The following is a 22,551-nucleotide window of genomic DNA, read 5'->3' as shown; positions in this document are numbered from 1 at the left end:
GTCCGGAGCTAAGAGCCGCTCCCGGGCGTCTTTCGGCAGAAGCCGCGCTAAGGAGAGCACTGTGAGCGGCACAATCGTCTTTGCGCGAAGAAGCTGCTTCTTCGGCTCTGGGAGCTGGGGAGAGCGGCAGCTTCGGAAAGGTGAAGAAGCAAGCTGTACAACACTGGGATTGTGTGCGTACCTTGCCAACTGATACAAAACAGTACTTTTGCACTCTCCTGACTCTTCCAATCACATGAACGTTCGATTGGAAGCTGTTTTGGACAACTTTTCTTTTATTCCTGCCAAACACTTGGCAGACATCCGTGCAACGTCTAGAACACATTGGGAGATGTTTTCTGTGCTGGCACAGTTTTTCCTAGCCAGACATAGTGGGAAAGCGTTTTGCTGAGATGTAGATGAGAAGAGACGCTAAAGACGAAGGTAGGATGCTGTCCGGAGCTAAGAGCCGCTCCCGGGCGTCTTTCGGCAGAAGCCGCGCTAAGGAGAGCACTGTGAGCGGCACAATCGTCTTTGCGCGAAGTAGCCGCTTCTTCGGCTCCGGGAGCCGGGGAGAGCGGCAACTTCGGGAATGTGAAGAAGCAAGCTCTAAAACACTGGGATTGTGTGCGCAGCTTGCCAACTGATACAAAACAGTACTTTTGCACTCTCCTGACTTTTCCAATCACATGAACATTCGATTAGAAGCTGTTTTGGACAACTTTTCTTTTCTTCCTGCCAAACACTTGACAGACATCTCTGCAACTTCTAGAACACGATGGAAGATGTTTTCTGTGCTGGCACAGTTTTTCCTAGCCAGACATAGTGGAAAAGCTTTTTGCCGAGATGTAGATGAGAAGAGGCGCTAAAGACGAAGGTAGGATGCTGTCCGGAGCTAAGAGCCGCTCCCGGGCGTCTTTCGGCAGAAGCCGCGCTAAGGAGAGCACTGTGAGCGGCACAGTCGTCTTTGCGCGAAGAAGCCGCTTCTTCGGCTCCGGGAGCCGGAGAGAGCGGCAACTTCGGGAAGGTGAAGAAGCAAGCTGTACAACACTGGGATTGTGTGCGCAATTGCCAACTAATAGAAAACAGTACTTTTGCACTCTCCTGACTTTTCCAGTCACATGAACATTCGATTAGAAGCTGTTTTGGACAACTTTCCTTTTTTTCCTGCCAAACACTTTGCAGACATCCGTGCAACGTCTAGAACACCTTGGGAGATGTTTTCTGTGCTGGCACAGTTTTTCCTAGCCAGACATAGTGGAAAAGCTTTTTGCCGAGATGTAGATGAGAAGAGGCGCTAAAGACGAAGGTAGGATGCTGTCCGAAGCTAAGAGCCGCTCCCGGGCGTCTTTCGGCAGAAGCCGCGCTAAGGAGGGCACTGTGAGCGGCACAGTCGTCTTTGCGCGAAGAAGCCGCTTCTTCGGCTCCGGGAGCCGGAGAGAGCGGCAACATCGGGAAGGTGAAGAAGCAAGCTGTACAACACTGGGATTGTGTGCGCAACTTGCCAACTAATAGAAAACAGTACTTTTGCACTCTCCTGACTTTTCCAGTCACATCAACATTCGATTAGAAGCTGTTTTGGACAACTTTTCTTTTATTCCTGCCAAACACTTGGCAGACATCCGTGCAACGTCTAGAACACCTTGGGAGATGTTTTCTGTGCTGGCACAGTTTTTCCTAGCTGACATACTGGAAAAGCTTTTTGCCAAGATGTAGATGAGAAGAGGCGCTAAAGACGAAGGTAGGATGCTGTCCGGAGCTAAGAGCCGATCCCGGGCGTCTTTCGGCAGAAGCCGCGCTAAGGAGAGCACTGTGAGCGGCACAGTCGTCTTTGCGCGAAGAAGCCGCTTCTTCGGCTCCGGGAGCCGGAGAGAGCGGCAACTTCGGGAATGTGAAGAAGCAAGCTGTACAACACTGGGATTGTGTGCCCACCTTGCCAACTGATACAAAACAGTACTTTTGCACTCTCCTGACTTTTCCAATCACATGAACATTCGATTAGAAGCTGTTTTGGACAACTTTTCTTTTCTTCCTGCCAAACACTTGGCAGACATCTCTGCAACTTCTAGAACACGATGGAAGATGTTTTCTGTGCTGGCACAGTTTTTCCTAGCCAGACATAGTGGAAAAGCTTTTTGCCGAGATGTAGATGAGAAGAGGCGCTAAAGACGAAGGTAGGATGCTGTCCGGAGCTAAGAGCCGCTCCCGGGCGTCTTTCGGCAGAAGCCGCGCTAAGGAGAGCACTGTGAGCGGCACAGTCGTCTTTGCGCGAAGAAGCCGCTTCTTTGGCTCTGGGAGCCGGAGAGAGCGGCAGCTTCGGGAAGGTGAAGAAGCAAGCTGTACAACACTGGGATTGTGTGCGCACCTTGCCAACTGATACAAAACAGTACCTTTGCACTCTCCTGACTTTTCCAAGCACATGATCGTTCGATTGGAAGCTGTTTTGGACAACTTTTCTTTTATTCCTGCCAAACACTTGGCAGACATCCGTGCAACGTCTAGAACACCTTGGGAGATGTTTTCTGTGCTGGCACAGTTTTTCCTAGCTGACATACTGGAAAAGCTTTTTGCCGAGATGTAGATGAGAAGAGGTGCTAAAGACGAAGGTTGGATGCTGTCCGGAGCTAAGAGCCGCTCCCGGGCGTCTTTCGGCAGAAGCCGCGCTAAGGAGAGCACTGTGAGCGGCACAGTCGTCTTTGCGCGAAGAAGCCGCTTCTTCCGCTCCGGGAGCCGGAGAGAGCGGCAGCTTCGGGAAGGTGAAGAAGCAAGCTGTACAACACTGGGATTGTGTGCGCAATTGCCAACTAATAGAAAACAGTACTTTTGCACTCTCCTGACTTTTCCAGTCACATGAACGTTCGATTGGAAGTTGTTTTGGACCACTTTTCTTTTCTTCCTGCCAAACACTTGGCAGACATCCGTGCAAATCTAGAACACGATGGGAGATGTTTTCTGTGCTGGCACAGTTTTTCCTAGCCAGACATAGTGGAAAAGCTTTTTGCTGAGATGTAGATGAGAAGAGGCGCTAAAGACGAAGGTAGGATGCTGTCCGGAGCTAAGAGCCGCTCCCGGGCGTCTTTCGGCAGAAGCCGCGCTAAGGAGAGCACTGTGAGCGGCACAATCGTCTTTGCGCGAAGAAGCTGCTTCTTCGGCTCCGGGAGCTGGGGAGAGCGGCAGCTTCGGAAAGGTGAAGAAGCAAGCTGTACAACACTGGGATTGTGTGCGTACCTTGCCAACTGATACAAAACAGTACTTTTGCACTCTCCTGACTCTTCCAATCACATGAACGTTCGATTGGAAGCTGTTTTGGACAACTTTTCTTTTATTCCTGCCAAACACTTGGCAGACATCCGTGCAACGTCTAGAACACCTTGGGAGATGTTTTCTGTGCTGGCACAGTTTTTCCTAGCCAGACATAGTGGGAAAGCGTTTTGCTGAGATGTAGATGAGAAGAGACGCTAAAGACGAAGGTAGGATGCTGTCCGGAGCTAAGAGCCGCTCCCGGGCGTCTTTCGGCAGAAGCCGCGCTAAGAAGAGCACTGTGAGCGGCACAATCGTCTTTGCGCGAAGTAGCCGCTTCTTCGGCTCCGGGAGCCGGGGAGAGCGGCAACTTCGGGAATGTGAAGAAGCAAGCTCTAAAACACTGGGATTGTGTGCGCAGCTTGCCAACTGATACAAAACAGTACTTTTGCACTCTCCTGACTTTTCCAATCACATGAACATTCGATTAGAAGCTGTTTTGGACAACTTTTCTTTTCTTCCTGCCAAACACTTGACAGACATCTCTGCAACTTCTAGAACACGATGGAAGATGTTTTCTGTGCTGGCACAGTTTTTCCTAGCCAGACATAGTGGAAAAGCTTTTTGCCGAGATGTAGATGAGAAGAGGCGCTAAAGACGAAGGTAGGATGCTGTCCGGAGCTAAGAGCCGCTCCCGGGCGTCTTTCGGCAGAAGCCGCGCTAAGGAGAGCACTGTGAGCGGCACAGTCGTCTTTGCGCGAAGAAGCCGCTTCTTCGGCTCCGGGAGCCGGAGAGAGCGGCAACTTCGGGAAGGTGAAGAAGCAAGCTGTACAACACTGGGATTGTGTGCGCACCTTGCCAACTGATACAAAACAGTACTTTTGCACTCTCCTGACTTTTCCAATCACATGAATGTTCGATTGGAAGCTGTTTTGGACAACTTTTCTTTTCTTCCTGCCTAACACTTGGCAGACATCCGTGCAACGTCTAGAACACCTTGGGAGATGTTTTCTGTGCTGGCACAGTTTTTCCTAGCCAGACATAGTGGAAAAGCTTTTTGCTGAGATGTAGATGAGAAGAGGCGCTAAAGACGAAGGTAGGATGCTGTCCGGAGCTAAGAGCCGCTCCCGGGCGTCTTTCGGCAGAAGCCGCGCTAAGGAGAGCACTGTGAGCGGCACAGTCGTCTTTGCGCGAAGAAGCCGCTTCTTCGGCTCCGGGAGCCGGCGAGAGCGGCAGCTTCGGGAAGGTGAAGAAGCAAGCTGTACAACACTGGGATTGTGTGCGCAATTGCCAACTAATAGAAAACAGTACTTTTGCACTCTCCTGACTTTTCCAGTCACATGAACATTCGATTAGAAGCTGTTTTGGACAACTTTCCTTTTTTTCCTGCCAAACACTTTGCAGACATCCGTGCAACGTCTAGAACACCTTGGGAGATGTTTTCTGTGCTGGCAGAGTTTTTCCTAGCCAGACATAGTGGAAAAGCTTTTTGCCGAGATGTAGATGAGAAGAGGCGCTAAAGACGAAGGTAGGATGCTGTCCGAAGCTAAGAGCCGCTCCCGGGCGTCTTTCGGCAGAAGCCGCGCTAAGGAGGGCACTGTGAGCGGCACAGTCGTCTTTGCGCGAAGAAGCCGCTTCTTCGGCTCCGGGAGCCGGAGAGAGCGGCAGCTTCGGGAAGGTGAAGAAGCAAGCTGTACAACACTGGGATTGTGTGCGCAATTGCCAACTAATAGAAAACAGTACTTTTGCACTCTCCTGACTTTTCCAGTCACATGAACATTCGATTAGAAGCTGTTTTGGATAACTCTCCTTTTCTTCCTGCCAAACACTTGGCAGACATCCGTGCAACGTCTAGAACACCTTGGGAGATGTTTTCTGTGCTGGCACAGTTTTTCCTAGCCAGACATAGTGGGAAAGCGTTTTGCTGAGATGTAGATGAGAAGAGGCGCTAAAGACGAAGGTAGGATGCTGTCCGGAGCTAAGAGCCGCTCCCGGGCGTCTTTCGGCAGAAGCCGCGCTAAGGAGAGCACTGTGAGCGGCACAATCGTCTTTGCGCGAAGAAGCCGCTTCTTCGGCTCCGGGAGCCGGAGAGAGCGGCAGCTTCGGGAAGGTGAAGAAGCAAGCTGTACAACACTGGGATTGTGTGCGCACCTTGCCAACTGATACAAAACAGTACCTTTGCACTCTCCTGACTTTTCCAATCACATGAACGTTCGATTGGAAGCTGTTTTGGAAAACTTTTCTTTTCTTCCTGCCAAACACTTGGCAGACATCCGTGCAACGTCTAGAACACATTGGGAGATGTTTTCTGTGCTGGCACAGTTTTTCCTAGCCAGACATAGTGGGAAAGCGTTTTGCTGAGATGTAGATGAGAAGAGACGCTAAAGACGAAGGTAGGATGCTGTCCGGAGCTAAGAGCCGCTCCCGGGCGTCTTTCGGCAGAAGCCGCGCTAAGGAGAGCACTGTGAGCGGCACAATCGTCTTTGCGCGAAGAAGCCACTTCTTCGGCTCCGGGAGCCGGAGAGAGCGGCAACTTCGGGAATGTGAAGAAGCAAGCTGTACAACACTGGGATTGTGTGCGCAGCTTCCAACTGATACAAAACAGTACTTTTGCACTCTCCTGACTTTTCCAATCACATGAACATTCGATTAGAAGCTGTTTTGGATAACTTTTCTTTTCTTCCTGCCAAACACTTGGCAGACATCTCTGCAACGTCTAGAAAACGATGGGAGATGTTTTCTGTGCTGGCACAATTTCTCCTAGCCAGACATATTGGAAAAGCTTTTTGCCGAGATGTAGATGAGAAGAGGCGCTAAAGACGAAGGTAGGATGCTGTCCGGAGCTAAGAGCCGCTCCCGGGCGTCTTTCGGCAGAAGCTGCGCTAAGGAGGGCACTGTGAGCGGCACAGTCGTCTTTGCGCGAAGAAGCCGCTTCTTCGGCTCCGGGAGCCGGAGAGAGCGGCAACTTCGGGAAGGTGAAGAAGCAAGCTGTACAACACTGGGATTTTGTGCGCAATTGCCAACTAATAGAAAACAGTACTTTTGCACTCTCCTGACTTTTCCAGTCACATGAACATTCGATTAGAAGCTGTTTTTGATAACTTTTCTTTTATTCCTGCCAAACACTTGGCAGACATCCGTGCAACGTCTAGAACACCTTGGGAGATGTTTTCTGTGCTGGCACAGTTTTTCCTAGCAAGACATAGTGGGAAAGCGTTTTGCTGAGATGTAGATGAGAAGAGGCGCTAAAGACGAAGGTAGGATGCTGTCCGGAGCTAAGAGCCGCTCCCGGGCGTCTTTCGGCAGAAGCCGCGCTAAGGAGAGCACTGTGAGCGGCACAATCGTCTTTGCGCGAAGAAGCCGCTTCTTCGGCTCCGGGAGCCGGAGAGAGCGGCAGCTTCGGGAAGGTGAAGAAGCAAGCTGTACAACACTGGGATTGTGTGCGTGCCTTGCCAACTGATACAAAACAGTACTTTTGCACTCTCCTGACTCTTCCAATCACATGAACATTCGATTGGAAGCTGTTTTGGACAACTTTTCTTTTCTTCCTGCCAAACACTCGGCAGACATCTCTGCAACTTCTAGAACACGATGGGAGATGTTTTCTGTGCTGGCACAGTTTTTCCTAGCAGACATATTGGAAAAGCTTTTTGCCGAGATGTAGATGAGAAGAGGCGCTAAAGACGAAGGTAGGATGCTGTCCGGAGCTAAGAGCCGCTCCCGGGCGTCTTTCGGCAGAAGCCGCTCTAAGGAGAGCACTGTGAGCGGCACAGTCGTCTTTGCGCGAAGAAGCCGCTTCTTCGGCTCCGGGAGCCGGAGAGAGCGGCAGCTTCGGGAAGGTGAAGAAGCAAGCTGTACAACACTGGGATTGTGTGCGCAATTGCCAACTAATAGAAAACAGTACTTTTGCACTCTCCTGACTTTTCCAGTCACATGAACATTCGATTAGAAGCTGTTTTGGACAACTTTTCTTTTCTTCCTGCCAAACACTTGGCAGACATCTCTGAAACTTCTAGGACACGATGGAAGATGTTTTCTGTGCTGGCACAGTTTTTCCTAGCCAGACATAGTGGAAAAGCTTTTTGCCGAGATGTAGATGAGAAGAGGCGCTAAAGACGAAGGTAGGATGCTGTCCGAAGCTAAGAGCTGCTCCCGGGCGTCTTTCGGCAGAAGCCGCGCTAAGGAGAGCACTGTGAGCGGCACAGTCGTCTTTGCGCGAAGAAGCCGCTTCTTCGGCTCCGGGAGCCGGAGAGAGCGGCAGCTTTGGGAAGGTGAAGAAGCAAGCTGTACAACACTGGGATTGTGTGCGCACCTTGCCAACTGATACAAAACAGTACTTTTGCACTCTCCTGACTCTTCCAATCACATGAACATTCGATTGGAAGCTGTTTTGGACAACTTTTCTTTTCTTCCTGCCAAACACTTGGCAGACATCCGTGCAACGTCTAGAACACCTTGGGAGATGTTTTCTGTGCTGCCACAGTTTTTCCTAGCCAGACATAGTGGAAAAGCTTTTTGCCGAGATGTAGATGAGAAGAGGCGCTAAAGACGAAGGTAGGATGCTGTCCGGAGCTAAGAGCCGCTCCCGGGCGTCTTTCGGCAGAAGCCGCGCTAAGGAGAGCACTGTGAGCGGCACAATCGTCTTTGCGCGAAGAAGCCGCTTCTTCGGCTCCGGGAGCTGGGGAGAGCGGCAGCTTCGGAAAGGTGAAGAAGCAAGCTGTACAACACTGGGATTGTGTGCGCAATTGCCAACTAATAGAAAACAGTACCTTTGCACTCTCCTGACTTTTCCAATCACATGAACGTTCGATTGGAGGCTGTTTTGGACAACTTTTCTTTTCTTCCTGCCAAAGACTTGGCAGACATCCGTGCAACGTCTAGAACACCTTGGGAGATGTTTTCTGTGCTGGCACAGTTTTTCCTAGCCAGACATAGTGGAAAAGCTTTTTGCTGAGATGTAGATGAGAAGAGGCGCTAAAGACGAAGGTAGGATGCTGTCCGGAGCTAAGAGCCGCTCCCGGGCGTCTTTCGGCAGAAGCCGCGCTAAGGAGAGCACTGTGAGCGGCACAATCGTCTTTGCGCGAAGAAGCCGCTTCTTCGGCTCCGGGAGCCGGAGAGAGCGGCAGCTTCGGGAAGGTGAAGAAGCAAGCTGTACAACACTGGGATTGTGTGCGCACCTTGCCAACTGATACAAAACAGTACCTTTGCACTCTCCTGACTTTTCCAATCACATGAACGTTCGATTGGAAGCTGTTTTGGACAACTTTTCTTTTCTTCCTGCCAAACACTTGGCAGACATCCGTGCAACGTCTAGAACACCTTGGGAGATGTTTTCTGTGCTGGCACAGTTTTTCCTAGCCAGACATAGTGGGAAAGCGTTTTGCTGAGATGTAGATGAGAAGAGACGCTAAAGACGAAGGTAGGATGCTGTCCGGAGCTAAGAGCCGCTCCCGGGCGTCTTTCGGCAGAAGCCGCGCTAAGGAGAGCACTGTGAGCGGCACAGTCGTCTTTGCGCGAAGAAGCCGCTTCTTCGGCTCCGGGAGCTGGGGAGAGCGGCAGCTTCGGAAAGGTGAAGAAGCAAGCTGTACAACACTGGGATTGTGTGCGCAATTGCCAACTAATAGAAAACAGTACCTTTGCACTCTCCTGACTTTTCCAATCACATGAACGTTCGATTGGAGGCTGTTTTGGACAACTTTTCTTTTCTTCCTGCCAAACACTTGGCAGACATCCGTGCAACGTCTAGAACACCTTGGGCGATGTTTTCTGTGCTGGCACAGTTTTTCCTAGCCAGACATAGTGGAAAAGCTTTTTGCTGAGATGTAGATGAGAAGAGGCGCTAAAGACGAAGGTAGGATGCTGTCCGGAGCTAAGAGCCGCTCCCGGGCGTCTTTCGGCAGAAGCCGCGCTAAGGAGGGCACTGTGAGCGGCACAGTCGTCTTTGCGCGAAGAAGCCGCTTCTCCGGCTCCGGGAGCCGGAGAGAGCGGCAACTTCGGGAAGGTGAAGAAGCAAGCTGTACAACACTGGGATTGTGTGCGTGCCTTGCCAACTGATACAAAACAGTACTTTTGCACTCTCCTGACTTTTCCAATCACATGAACGTTCGATTGGAAGCTGTTTTGGACAACTTTTCTTTTCTTCCTGCCAAACACTTGGCAGACATCCGTGCAACGTCTAGAACACCTTGGGAGATGTTTTCTGTGCTGGCACAGTTTTTCCTAGCCAGACATAGTGGGAAAGCGTTTTGCTGAGATGTAGATGAGAAGAGGCGCTAAAGACGAAGGTAGGATGCTGTCCGGAGCTAAGAGCCGCTCCCGGGCGTCTTTCGGCAGAAGCCGCGCTAAGGAGAGCACTGTGAGCGGCACAGTCGTCTTTGCGCGAAGAAGCCGCTTCTTCGGCTCCGGGAGCCGGAGAGAGCGGCAGCTTTGGGAAGGTGAAGAAGCAAGCTGTACAACACTGGGATTGTGTGCGTGCCTTGCCAACTGATACAAAACAGTACTTTTGCACTCTCCTGACTGTTCCAATCACATGAACATTCGATTGGAAGCTGTTTTGGACAACTTTCCTTTTCTTCCTGCCAAACACTTGGCAGACATCTCTGAAACTTCTAGGACACGATGGAAGATGTTTTCTGTGCTGGCACAGTTTTTCCTAGCCAGACATAGTGGAAAAGCTTTTTGCCGAGATGTAGATGAGAAGAGGCGCTAAAGACGAAGGTAGGATGCTGTCCGAAGCTAAGAGCTGCTCCCGGGCGTCTTTCGGCAGAAGCCGCGCTAAGGAGAGCACTGTGAGCGGCACAGTCGTCTTTGCGCGAAGAAGCCGCTTCTTTGGCTCCGGGAGCCGGAGAGAGCGGCAGCTTCGGGAAGGTGAAGAAGCAAGCTGTACAACACTGGGATTGTGTGCGCACCTTGCCAACTGATACAAAACAGTACTTTTGCACTCTCCTGACTCTTCCAATCACATGAACGTTCGATTGGAAGCTGTTTTGGACAACTTTTCTTTTCTTCCTGCCAAACACTTGGCAGACATCCGTGCAACGTCTAGAACACCTTGGGAGATGTTTTCTGTGCTGCCACAGTTTTTCCTAGCCAGACATAGTGGAAAAGCTTTTTGCCGAGATGTAGATGAGAAGAGGCGCTAAAGACGAAGGTAGGATGCTGTCCGGAGCTAAGAGCCGCTCCCGGGCGTCTTTCGGCAGAAGCCGCGCTAAGGAGAGCACTGTGAGCGGCACAATCGTCTTTGCGCGAAGAAGCCGCTTCTTCGGCTCCGGGAGCTGGGGAGAGCGGCAGCTTCGGAAAGGTGAAGAAGCAAGCTGTACAACACTGGGATTGTGTGCGCAATTGCCAACTAATAGAAAACAGTACCTTTGCACTCTCCTGACTTTTCCAATCACATGAACGTTCGATTGGAGGCTGTTTTGGACAACTTTTCTTTTCTTCCTGCCAAACACTTGGCAGACATCCGTGCAACGTCTAGAACACCTTGGGAGATGTTTTCTGTGCTGGCACAGTTTTTCCTAGCCAGACATAGTGGAAAAGCTTTTTGCTGAGATGTAGATGAGAAGAGGCGCTAAAGACGAAGGTAGGATGCTGTCCGGAGCTAAGAGCCGCTCCCGGGCGTCTTTCGGCAGAAGCCGCGCTAAGGAGAGCACTGTGAGCGGCACAATCGTCTTTGCGCGAAGAAGCCGCTTCTTCGGCTCCGGGAGCCGGAGAGAGCGGCAGCTTCGGGAAGGTGAAGAAGCAAGCTGTACAACACTGGGATTGTGTGCGTGCCTTGCCAACTGATACAAAACAGTACTTTTGCACTCTCCTGACTCTTCCAATCACATGAACATTCGATTGGAAGCTGTTTTGGACAACTTTTCTTTTCTTCCTGCCAAACACTCGGCAGACATCTCTGCAACTTCTAGAACACGATGGGAGATGTTTTCTGTGCTGGCACAGTTTTTCCTAGCAGACATATTGGAAAAGCTTTTTGCCGAGATGTAGATGAGAAGAGGCGCTAAAGACGAAGGTAGGATGCTGTCCGGAGCTAAGAGCCGCTCCCGGGCGTCTTTCGGCAGAAGCCGCTCTAAGGAGAGCACTGTGAGCGGCACAGTCGTCTTTGCGCGAAGAAGCCGCTTCTTCGGCTCCGGGAGCCGGAGAGAGCGGCAGCTTCGGGAAGGTGAAGAAGCAAGCTGTACAACACTGGGATTGTGTGCGCAATTGCCAACTAATAGAAAACAGTACTTTTGCACTCTCCTGACTTTTCCAGTCACATGAACATTCGATTAGAAGCTGTTTTGGACAACTTTTCTTTTCTTCCTGCCAAACACTTGGCAGACATCTCTGAAACTTCTAGGACACGATGGAAGATGTTTTCTGTGCTGGCACAGTTTTTCCTAGCCAGACATAGTGGAAAAGCTTTTTGCCGAGATGTAGATGAGAAGAGGCGCTAAAGACGAAGGTAGGATGCTGTCCGAAGCTAAGAGCTGCTCCCGGGCGTCTTTCGGCAGAAGCCGCGCTAAGGAGAGCACTGTGAGCGGCACAGTCGTCTTTGCGCGAAGAAGCCGCTTCTTCGGCTCCGGGAGCCGGAGAGAGCGGCAGCTTTGGGAAGGTGAAGAAGCAAGCTGTACAACACTGGGATTGTGTGCGCACCTTGCCAACTGATACAAAACAGTACTTTTGCACTCTCCTGACTCTTCCAATCACATGAACATTCGATTGGAAGCTGTTTTGGACAACTTTTCTTTTCTTCCTGCCAAACACTTGGCAGACATCCGTGCAACGTCTAGAACACCTTGGGAGATGTTTTCTGTGCTGCCACAGTTTTTCCTAGCCAGACATAGTGGAAAAGCTTTTTGCCGAGATGTAGATGAGAAGAGGCGCTAAAGACGAAGGTAGGATGCTGTCCGGAGCTAAGAGCCGCTCCCGGGCGTCTTTCGGCAGAAGCCGCGCTAAGGAGAGCACTGTGAGCGGCACAATCGTCTTTGCGCGAAGAAGCCGCTTCTTCGGCTCCGGGAGCTGGGGAGAGCGGCAGCTTCGGAAAGGTGAAGAAGCAAGCTGTACAACACTGGGATTGTGTGCGCAATTGCCAACTAATAGAAAACAGTACCTTTGCACTCTCCTGACTTTTCCAATCACATGAACGTTCGATTGGAGGCTGTTCTGGACAACTTTTCTTTTCTTCCTGCCAAACACTTGGCAGACATCCGTGCAACGTCTAGAACACCTTGGGAGATGTTTTCTGTGCTGGCACAGTTTTTCCTAGCCAGACATAGTGGAAAAGCTTTTTGCTGAGATGTAGATGAGAAGAGGCGCTAAAGACGAAGGTAGGATGCTGTCCGGAGCTAAGAGCCGCTCCCGGGCATCTTTCGGCAGAAGTCGCGCTAAGGAGAGCACTGTGAGCGGCACAATCGTCTTTGCGCGAAGAAGCCGCTTCTTCGGCTCCGGGAGCCGGAGAGAGCGGCAGCTTCGGGAAGGTGAAGAAGCAAGCTGTACAACACTGGGATTGTGTGCGCACCTTGCCAACTGATACAAAACAGTACTTTTGCACTCTCCTGACTTTTCCAATCACATGAACGTTCGATTGGAAGCTGTTTTGGACAACTTTTCTTTTATTCCCGCCAAACACTTGGCAGACATCCGTGCAACGTCTAGAACACCTTGGGAGATGTTTTCTGTGCTGGCAGAGTTTTTCCCAGCCAGACAGAGTGGGAAAGCGTTTTCCGAGATGTAGACAACAAAAGACGCGAAAGACGAAGGTAGGATGCTGTCCGGAGCTAAGAGCCGCTCCCGGGCGTCTTTCGGCAGAAGCCGCGCTAAGGAGAGCACTGTGAGCGGCACAGTCGTCTTTGCGCGAAGAAGCCGCTTCTTCGGCTCCGGGAGCCGGAGAGAGCGGCAACTTCGGGAATGTGAAGAAGCAAGCTGTACAACACTGGGATTGTGTGCCCACCTTGCCAACTGATACAAAACAGTACTTTTGCACTCTCCTGACTTTTCCAATCACATGAACATTCGATTAGAAGCTGTTTTGGACAACTTTTCTTTTCTTCCTGCCAAACACTTGGCAGACATCTCTGCAACTTCTAGAACACGATGGAAGATGTTTTCTGTGCTGGCACAGTTTTTCCTAGCCAGACATAGTGGAAAAGCTTTTTGCCGAGATGTAGATGAGAAGAGGCGCTAAAGACGAAGGTAGGATGCTGTCCGGAGCTAAGAGCCGCTCCCGGGCGTCTTTCGGCAGAAGCCGCGCTAAGGAGAGCACTGTGAGCGGCACAGTCGTCTTTGCGCGAAGAAGCCGCTTCTTTGGCTCTGGGAGCCGGAGAGAGCGGCAGCTTCGGGAAGGTGAAGAAGCAAGCTGTACAACACTGGGATTGTGTGCGCACCTTGCCAACTGATACAAAACAGTACCTTTGCACTCTCCTGACTTTTCCAAGCACATGATCGTTCGATTGGAAGCTGTTTTGGACAACTTTTCTTTTATTCCTGCCAAACACTTGGCAGACATCCGTGCAACGTCTAGAACACCTTGGGAGATGTTTTCTGTGCTGGCACAGTTTTTCCTAGCTGACATACTGGAAAAGCTTTTTGCCGAGATGTAGATGAGAAGAGGCGCTAAAGACGAAGGTAGGATGCTGTCCGGAGCTAAGAGCCGCTCCCGGGCGTCTTTCGGCAGAAGCCGCGCTAAGGAGAGCACTGTGAGCGGCACAGTCGTCTTTGCGCGAAGAAGCCGCTTCTTCCGCTCCGGGAGCCGGAGAGAGCGGCAGCTTCGGGAAGGTGAAGAAGCAAGCTGTACAACACTGGGATTGTGTGCGCAATTGCCAACTAATAGAAAACAGTACTTTTGCACTCTCCTGACTTTTCCAGTCACATGAACGTTCGATTGGAAGTTGTTTTGGACCACTTTTCTTTTCTTCCTGCCAAACACTTGGCAGACATCCGTGCAAATCTAGAACACGATGGGAGATGTTTTCTGTGCTGGCACAGTTTTTCCTAGCCAGACATAGTGGAAAAGCTTTTTGCTGAGATGTAGATGAGAAGAGGCGCTAAAGACGAAGGTAGGATGCTGTCCGGAGCTAAGAGCCGCTCCCGGGCGTCTTTCGGCAGAAGCCGCGCTAAGGAGAGCACTGTGAGCGGCACAATCGTCCTTGCGCGAAGAAGCTGCTTCTTCGGCTCCGGGAGCTGGGGAGAGCGGCAGCTTCGGAAAGGTGAAGAAGCAAGCTGTACAACACTGGGATTGTGTGCGTACCTTGCCAACTGATACAAAACAGTACTTTTGCACTCTCCTGACTCTTCCAATCACATGAACGTTCGATTGGAAGCTGTTTTGGACAACTTTTCTTTTATTCCTGCCAAACACTTGGCAGACATCCGTGCAACGTCTAGAACACCTTGGGAGATGTTTTCTGTGCTGGCACAGTTTTTCCTAGCCAGACATAGTGGGAAAGCGTTTTGCTGAGATGTAGATGAGAAGAGACGCTAAAGACGAAGGTAGGATGCTGTCCGGAGCTAAGAGCCGCTCCCGGGCGTCTTTCGGCAGAAGCCGCGCTAAGAAGAGCACTGTGAGCGGCACAATCGTCTTTGCGCGAAGTAGCCGCTTCTTCGGCTCCGGGAGCCGGGGAGAGCGGCAACTTGGGGAATGTGAAGAAGCAAGCTCTAAAACACTGGGATTGTGTGCGCAGCTTGCCAACTGATACAAAACAGTACTTTTGCACTCTCCTGACTTTTCCAATCACATGAACATTCGATTAGAAGCTGTTTTGGACAACTTTTCTTTTCTTCCTGCCAAACACTTGACAGACATCTCTGCAACTTCTAGAACACGATGGAAGATGTTTTCTGTGCTGGCACAGTTTTTCCTAGCCAGACATAGTGGAAAAGCTTTTTGCCGAGATGTAGATGAGAAGAGGCGCTAAAGACGAAGGTAGGATGCTGTCCGGAGCTAAGAGCCGCTCCCGGGCGTCTTTCGGCAGAAGCCGCGCTAAGGAGAGCACTGTGAGCGGCACAGTCGTCTTTGCGCGAAGAAGCCGCTTCTTCGGCTCCGGGAGCCGGAGAGAGCGGCAACTTCGGGAAGGTGAAGAAGCAAGCTGTACAACACTGGGATTGTGTGCGCACCTTGCCAACTGATACAAAACAGTACTTTTGCACTCTCCTGACTTTTCCAATCACATGAATGTTCGATTGGAAGCTGTTTTGGACAACTTTTCTTTTCTTCCTGCCTAACACTTGGCAGACATCCGTGCAACGTCTAGAACACCTTGGGAGATGTTTTCTGTGCTGGCACAGTTTTTCCTAGCCAGACATAGTGGAAAAGCTTTTTGCTGAGATGTAGATGAGAAGAGGCGCTAAAGACGAAGGTAGGATGCTGTCCGGAGCTAAGAGCCGCTCCCGGGCGTCTTTCGGCAGAAGCCGCGCTAAGGAGAGCACTGTGAGCGGCACAGTCGTCTTTGCGCGAAGAAGCCGCTTCTTCGGCTCCGGGAGCCGGCGAGAGCGGCAGCTTCGGGAAGGTGAAGAAGCAAGCTGTACAACACTGGGATTGTGTGCGCAATTGCCAACTAATAGAAAACAGTACTTTTGCACTCTCCTGACTTTTCCAGTCACATGAACATTCGATTAGAAGCTGTTTTGGACAACTTTCCTTTTTTTCCTGCCAAACACTTTGCAGACATCCGTGCAACGTCTAGAACACCTTGGGAGATGTTTTCTGTGCTGGCAGAGTTTTTCCTAGCCAGACATAGTGGAAAAGCTTTTTGCCGAGATGTAGATGAGAAGAGGCGCTAAAGACGAAGGTAGGATGCTGTCCGAAGCTAAGAGCCGCTCCCGGGCGTCTTTCGGCAGAAGCCGCGCTAAGGAGGGCACTGTGAGCGGCACAGTCGTCTTTGCGCGAAGAAGCCGCTTCTTCGGCTCCGGGAGCCGGAGAGAGCGGCAGCTTCGGGAAGGTGAAGAAGCAAGCTGTACAACACTGGGATTGTGTGCGCAATTGCCAACTAATAGAAAACAGTACTTTTGCACTCTCCTGACTTTTCCAGTCACATGAACATTCGATTAGAAGCTGTTTTGGATAACTCTCCTTTTCTTCCTGCCAAACACTTGGCAGACATCCGTGCAACGTCTAGAACACCTTGGGAGATGTTTTCTGTGCTGGCACAGTTTTTCCTAGCCAGACATAGTGGGAAAGCGTTTTGCTGAGATGTAGATGAGAAGAGGCGCTAAAGACGAAGGTAGGATGCTGTCCGGAGCTAAGAGCCGCTCCCGGGCGTCTTTCGGCAGAAGCCGCGCTAAGGAGAGCACTGTGAGCGGCACAATCGTCTTTGCGCGAAGAAGCCGCTTCTTCGGCTCCGGGAGCCGGAGAGAGCGGCAGCTTCGGGAAGGTGAAGAAGCAAGCTGTACAACACTGGGATTGTGTGCGCACCTTGCCAACTGATACAAAACAGTACCTTTGCACTCTCCTGACTTTTCCAATCACATGAACGTTCGATTGGAAGCTGTTTTGGAAAACTTTTCTTTTCTTCCTGCCAAACACTTGGCAGACATCCGTGCAACGTCTAGAACACATTGGGAGATGTTTTCTGTGCTGGCACAGTTTTTCCTAGCCAGACATAGTGGGAAAGCGTTTTGCTGAGATGTAGATGAGAAGAGACGCTAAAGACGAAGGTAGGATGCTGTCCGGAGCTAAGAGCCGCTCCCGGGCGTCTTTCGGCAGAAGCCGCGCTAAGGAGAGCACTGTGAGCGGCACAATCGTCTTTGCGCGAAGAAGCCACTTCTTCGGCTCCGGGAGCCGGAGAGAGCGGCAACTTCGGGAATGTGAAGAAGCAAGCTGTACAACACTGGGATTGTGTGCGCAGCTTCCAACTGATACAAAACAGTACTTTTGCACTCTCCTGACTTTTCCAATCACATGAACATTCGATTAGAAGCTGTTTTGGATAACTTTTCTTTTCTTCCTGCCAAACACTTGGCAGACATCTCTGCAACGTCTAGAAAACGATGGGAGATGTTTTCTGTGCTGGCACAATTTCTCCTAGCCAGACATATTGGAAAAGCTTTTTGCCGAGATGTAGATGAGAAGAGGCGCTAAAGACGAAGGTAGGATGCTGTCCGGAGCTAAGAGCCGCTCCCGGGCGTCTTTCGGCAGAAGCTGCGCTAAGGAGGGCACTGTGAGCGGCACAGTCGTCTTTGCGCGAAGAAGCCGCTTCTTCGGCTCCGGGAGCCGGAGAGAGCGGCAACTTCGGGAAGGTGAAGAAGCAAGCTGTACAACACTGGGATTTTGTGCGCAATTGCCAACTAATAGAAAACAGTACTTTTGCACTCTCCTGACTTTTCCAGTCACATGAACATTCGATTAGAAGCTGTTTTTGATAACTTTTCTTTTATTCCTGCCAAACACTTGGCAGACATCCGTGCAACGTCTAGAACACCTTGGGAGATGTTTTCTGTGCTGGCACAGTTTTTCCTAGCCAGACATAGTGGGAAAGCGTTTTGCTGAGATGTAGATGAGAAGAGGCGCTAAAGACGAAGGTAGGATGCTGTCCGGAGCTAAGAGCCGCTCCCGGGCGTCTTTCGGCAGAAGCCGCGCTAAGGAGAGCACTGTGAGCGGCACAATCGTCTTTGCGCGAAGAAGCCGCTTCTTCGGCTCCGGGAGCCGGAGAGAGCGGCAGCTTCGGGAAGGTGAAGAAGCAAGCTGTACAACACTGGGATTGTGTGCGTGCCTTGCCAACTGATACAAAACAGTACTTTTGCACTCTCCTGACTCTTCCAATCACATGAACATTCGATTGGAAGCTGTTTTGGACAACTTTTCTTTTCTTCCTGCCAAACACTCGGCAGACATCTCTGCAACTTCTAGAACACGATGGGAGATGTTTTCTGTGCTGGCACAGTTTTTCCTAGCAGACATATTGGAAAAGCTTTTTGCCGAGATGTAGATGAGATGAGGCGCTAAAGACGAAGGTAGGATGCTGTCCGGAGCTAAGAGCCGCTCCCGGGCGTCTTTCGGCAGAAGCCGCTCTAAGGAGAGCACTGTGAGCGGCACAGTCGTCTTTGCGCGAAGAAGCCGCTTCTTCGGCTCCGGGAGCCGGAGAGAGCGGCAGCTTCGGGAAGGTGAAGAAGCAAGCTGTACAACACTGGGATTGTGTGCGCAATTGCCAACTAATAGAAAACAGTACTTTTGCACTCTCCTGACTTTTCCAGTCACATGAACATTCGATTAGAAGCTGTTTTGGACAACTTTTCTTTTCTTCCTGCCAAACACTTGGCAGACATCTCTGAAACTTCTAGGACACGATGGAAGATGTTTTCTGTGCTGGCACAGTTTTTCCTAGCCAGACATAGTGGAAAAGCTTTTTGCCGAGATGTAGATGAGAAGAGGCACTAAAGACGAAGGTAGGATGCTGTCCGAAGCTAAGAGCTGCTCCCGGGCGTCTTTCGGCAGAAGCCGCGCTAAGGAGAGCACTGTGAGCGGCACAGTCGTCTTTGCGCGAAGAAGCCGCTTCTTCGGCTCCGGGAGCCGGAGAGAGCGGCAGCTTTGGGAAGGTGAAGAAGCAAGCTGTACAACACTGGGATTGTGTGCGCACCTTGCCAACTGATACAAAACAGTACTTTTGCACTCTCCTGACTCTTCCAATCACATGAACATTCGATTGGAAGCTGTTTTGGACAACTTTTCTTTTCTTCCTGCCAAACACTTGGCAGACATCCGTGCAACGTCTAGAACACCTTGGGAGATGTTTTCTGTGCTGCCACAGTTTTTCCTAGCCAGACATAGTGGAAAAGCTTTTTGCCGAGATGTAGATGAGAAGAGGCGCTAAAGACGAAGGTAGGATGCTGTCCGGAGCTAAGAGCCGCTCCCGGGCGTCTTTCGGCAGAAGCCGCGCTAAGGAGAGCACTGTGAGCGGCACAATCGTCTTTGCGCGAAGAAGCCGCTTCTTCGGCTCCGGGAGCTGGGGAGAGCGGCAGCTTCGGAAAGGTGAAGAAGCAAGCTGTACAACACTGGGATTGTGTGCGCAATTGCCAACTAATAGAAAACAGTACCTTTGCACTCTCCTGACTTTTCCAATCACATGAACGTTCGATTGGAGGCTGTTTTGGACAACTTTTCTTTTCTTCCTGCCAAAGACTTGGCAGACATCCGTGCAACGTCTAGAACACCTTGGGAGATGTTTTCTGTGCTGGCACAGTTTTTCCTAGCCAGACATAGTGGAAAAGCTTTTTGCTGAGATGTAGATGAGAAGAGGCGCTAAAGACGAAGGTAGGATGCTGTCCGGAGCTAAGAGCCGCTCCCGGGCGTCTTTCGGCAGAAGCCGCGCTAAGGAGAGCACTGTGAGCGGCACAATCGTCTTTGCGCGAAGAAGCCGCTTCTTCGGCTCCGGGAGCCGGAGAGAGCGGCAGCTTCGGGAAGGTGAAGAAGCAAGCTGTACAACACTGGGATTGTGTGCGCACCTTGCCAACTGATACAAAACAGTACCTTTGCACTCTCCTGACTTTTCCAATCACATGAACGTTCGATTGGAAGCTGTTTTGGACAACTTTTCTTTTCTTCCTGCCAAACACTTGGCAGACATCCGTGCAACGTCTAGAACACCTTGGGAGATGTTTTCTGTGCTGGCACAGTTTTTCCTAGCCAGACATAGTGGGAAAGCGTTTTGCTGAGATGTAGATGAGAAGAGACGCTAAAGACGAAGGTAGGATGCTGTCCGGAGCTAAGAGCCGCTCCCGGGCGTCTTTCGGCAGAAGCCGCGCTAAGGAGAGCACTGTGAGCGGCACAGTCGTCTTTGCGCGAAGAAGCCGCTTCTTCGGCTCCGGGAGCTGGGGAGAGCGGCAGCTTCGGAAAGGTGAAGAAGCAAGCTGTACAACACTGGGATTGTGTGCGTGCCTTGCCAACTGATACAAAACAGTACTTTTGCACTCTCCTGACTTTTCCAATCACATGAACGTTCGATTGGAAGCTGTTTTGGACAACTTTTCTTTTCTTCCTGCCAAACACTTGGCAGACATCCGTGCAACGTCTAGAACACCTTGGGAGATGTTTTCTGTGCTGGCACAGTTTTTCCTAGCCAGACATAGTGGGAAAGCGTTTTGCTGAGATGTAGATGAGAAGAGGCGCTAAAGACGAAGGTAGGATGCTGTCCGGAGCTAAGAGCCGCTCCCGGGCGTCTTTCGGCAGAAGCCGCGCTAAGGAGAGCACTGTGAGCGGCACAGTCGTCTTTGCGCGAAGAAGCCGCTTCTTCGGCTCCGGGAGCCGGAGAGAGCGGCAGCTTTGGGAAGGTGAAGAAGCAAGCTGTACAACACTGGGATTGTGTGCGTGCCTTGCCAACTGATACAAAACAGTACTTTTGCACTCTCCTGACTGTTCCAATCACATGAACATTCGATTGGAAGCTGTTTTGGACAACTTTCCTTTTCTTCCTGCCAAACACTTGGCAGACATCTCTGAAACTTCTAGGACACGATGGAAGATGTTTTCTGTGCTGGCACAGTTTTTCCTAGCCAGACATAGTGGAAAAGCTTTTTGCCGAGATGTAGATGAGAAGAGGCGCTAAAGACGAAGGTAGGATGCTGTCCGAAGCTAAGAGCTGCTCCCGGGCGTCTTTCGGCAGAAGCCGCGCTAAGGAGAGCACTGTGAGCGGCACAATCGTCTTTGCGCGAAGAAGCCGCTTCTTCGGCTCCGGGAGCCGGAGAGAGCGGCAGCTTCGGGAAGGTGAAGAAGCAAGCTGTACAACACTGGGATTGTGTGCGTGCCTTGCCAACTGATACAAAACAGTACTTTTGCACTCTCCTGACTCTTCCAATCACATGAACATTCGATTGGAAGCTGTTTTGGACAACTTTTCTTTTCTTCCTGCCAAACACTCGGCAGACATCTCTGCAACTTCTAGAACACGATGGGAGATGTTTTCTGTGCTGGCACAGTTTTTCCTAGCAGACATATTGGAAAAGCTTTTTGCCGAGATGTAGATGAGAAGAGGCGCTAAAGACGAAGGTAGGATGCTGTCCGGAGCTAAGAGCCGCTCCCGGGCGTCTTTCGGCAGAAGCCGCTCTAAGGAGAGCACTGTGAGCGGCACAGTCGTCTTTGCGCGAAGAAGCCGCTTCTTCGGCTCCGGGAGCCGGAGAGAGCGGCAGCTTCGGGAAGGTGAAGAAGCAAGCTGTACAACACTGGGATTGTGTGCGCAATTGCCAACTAATAGAAAACAGTACTTTTGCACTCTCCTGACTTTTCCAGTCACATGAACATTCGATTAGAAGCTGTTTTGGACAACTTTTCTTTTCTTCCTGCCAAACACTTGGCAGACATCTCTGAAACTTCTAGGACACGATGGAAGATGTTTTCTGTGCTGGCACAGTTTTTCCTAGCCAGACATAGTGGAAAAGCTTTTTGCCGAGATGTAGATGAGAAGAGGCGCTAAAGACGAAGGTAGGATGCTGTCCGAAGCTAAGAGCTGCTCCCGGGCGTCTTTCGGCAGAAGCCGCGCTAAGGAGAGCACTGTGAGCGGCACAGTCGTCTTTGCGCGAAGAAGCCGCTTCTTCGGCTCCGGGAGCCGGAGAGAGCGGCAGCTTTGGGAAGGTGAAGAAGCAAGCTGTACAACACTGGGATTGTGTGCGCACCTTGCCAACTGATACAAAACAGTACTTTTGCACTCTCCTGACTCTTCCAATCACATGAACATTCGATTGGAAGCTGTTTTGGACAACTTTTCTTTTCTTCCTGCCAAACACTTGGCAGACATCCGTGCAACGTCTAGAACACCTTGGGAGATGTTTTCTGTGCTGCCACAGTTTTTCCTAGCCAGACATAGTGGAAAAGCTTTTTGCCGAGATGTAGATGAGAAGAGGCGCTAAAGACGAAGGTAGGATGCTGTCCGGAGCTAAGAGCCGCTCCCGGGCGTCTTTCGGCAGAAGCCGCGCTAAGGAGAGCACTGTGAGCGGCACAATCGTCTTTGCGCGAAGAAGCCGCTTCTTCGGCTCCGGGAGCTGGGGAGAGCGGCAGCTTCGGAAAGGTGAAGAAGCAAGCTGTACAACACTGGGATTGTGTGCGCAATTGCCAACTAATAGAAAACAGTACCTTTGCACTCTCCTGACTTTTCCAATCACATGAACGTTCGATTGGAGGCTGTTCTGGACAACTTTTCTTTTCTTCCTGCCAAACACTTGGCAGACATCCGTGCAACGTCTAGAACACCTTGGGAGATGTTTTCTGTGCTGGCACAGTTTTTCCTAGCCAGACATAGTGGAAAAGCTTTTTGCTGAGATGTAGATGAGAAGAGGCGCTAAAGACGAAGGTAGGATGCTGTCCGGAGCTAAGAGCCGCTCCCGGGCGTCTTTCGGCAGAAGTCGCGCTAAGGAGAGCACTGTGAG

The sequence above is a fragment of the Melospiza melodia genome, chromosome W, assembly GCF_035770615.1.
Source record: "Melospiza melodia melodia isolate bMelMel2 chromosome W, bMelMel2.pri, whole genome shotgun sequence".
Classification (NCBI taxonomy): Eukaryota; Metazoa; Chordata; class Aves; order Passeriformes; family Passerellidae; genus Melospiza; species Melospiza melodia.
This window is presented reverse-complemented; position numbering follows the sequence as displayed.